This window comes from Daktulosphaira vitifoliae, unplaced genomic scaffold, assembly GCF_025091365.1.
Source record: "Daktulosphaira vitifoliae isolate Bord-2020 unplaced genomic scaffold, ASM2509136v1 Scaffold_2, whole genome shotgun sequence".
NCBI classification, from domain to species: Eukaryota; Metazoa; Arthropoda; class Insecta; order Hemiptera; family Phylloxeridae; genus Daktulosphaira; species Daktulosphaira vitifoliae.
In genome coordinates this window covers 36,031,279-36,033,151 of record NW_026099573.1, presented here as the reverse complement: position 1 = coordinate 36,033,151, position 1,873 = coordinate 36,031,279, and positions in this window count along the sequence as shown.

Below are 1,873 nucleotides of genomic sequence, written 5' to 3'. Positions count from 1 at the left end.
ACTTTCTACTAAGGGATTTACTGTCAGAAATATTATGCCCGTACTTCACAGACAAACTAAAACGCCTTTACCAATTTTTTTGTTGACATTGAGCCCAATCCTTCAATTACTGATATATATAAAATAACCTCATTGTGCCACACTAAAATCAAAATTCAACCCCCTCATCCAAAAAAAGAAATTCCGCAGTGTCACCGATGTCAGGCTTATGGTCACACACGTAGCTATTGTAACCACATACCACGATGTGTTCGGTGCGGTGAGCAGCATGATACAACTGATTGTACCAAAAGTCGCACTTCTCCTGCAAATGTGCATTGTGTAATGGTGATCATCCGGCAAATTATAAAGGCTGTCAAATCCATCTAGACATGAAAAAATATTTAACCAAATCACAAAAAAACCCATGGAACAATAATCGCCCACTTCAAACCAACCTTTCTCCCCATCATCTCAAAACTTTCCTACTTTAAATAAAGACTCTCAAACTTAAAATAAAAATACTGACTATAACCATGATCTAACAGCTTAACTAACAACATTTATAAATAACCTAAAAGCACTAATTAACTCTCTTGTATCTTTTCTTACAACAGTCATTGATAAACTTCTTAAAAATGTCAATTAGTAGTAAAAAAACACTATCAATATTCTTGTGGAATGCAAATGGTGTTCTACAACACTTAAATGAGTTGACAGCTGCTGTTTATGAAAAAAATATATCAATTACATTAGTATATGAAACTCATCTTTCTGAAAAATCATCATTCAAAATATTTGGTTATAAAATTATCAGAGCTGATCACCCTGATGGCACAGCACATGGTGGAGCTGCAGTCTTAATATCTAACAATATTGGGCACACACCTCATGTACCCTACCGAAGTACAAATTTGCAGGCAGCAAGTTCAACAATTACAATAGATTCAGTACCCATTTCTATATCTGCTTGTTATTTTCCACCTTGACGACCATTTCCTACCTTTGAGCTGACACTTCAATTACAATCTCTTAACCACAATTTTATAATAGGAGCAGATTTTAATGCCAAGCACCATACTTGGAGTCGATCCAATAATACTAGGGGTCGTTTCCTCCATAATTTAATCACACTAAAAAATTACAAAGCAATTGTAACAGACTCGCTAACTTATTGGCCTTCTCATGTTAATCATCATCCTGATACTATCGATTTTTTCGTTTCTCATATTCCCAATCGCTTCGTAACTGAAATTATTAATCTAAATGATCCATCTTGTGATCAAACACCAGCTCTATTACATATTGGAGGACAGCCGAGCCTAAAACATAGCAGGCCAACAATCACTCAAGGTAAAATGAATTGGTGCAAATTTAGGACCATACTTTCAAAAAAAAACTGCATTAAATATTAAACTAAAAACTACTATGGATTTAGATAATGAAATGAACAAACTTACCATGAACATACAAGAAGCAGCAAAAGAGTCTTCATCCCCCTTCTCTTATAAAAAACCAACATTAAACTTCACCCCTGAGTTAAAACAACTATTAGCTGAGAAACGTAGAGCTAGATCAAGATGGCAACATACGCGTTATCCAGATGACAAAAAACTATACAATTTTTTAATCAATAAACTCAAATTATTACTCAAGATTCACAAAAATAATTCTTATAAAACATACCTTTAAAATCTTTCAGTAAGGAACGGATCGTTATGGAGAAAAACAAAATGGATTCTTCGAATGAAAGAATCAACACCGCCCCTCCGGCGTAATGACAATACACTAGCTATAACAGATCAGGATAAAACAGATACCCTCGCCGTAGAATTGTCAAATGTCTTTAAACCACACTCTATTTCTCCACCAGCGCATCATATCGAGACAGTAA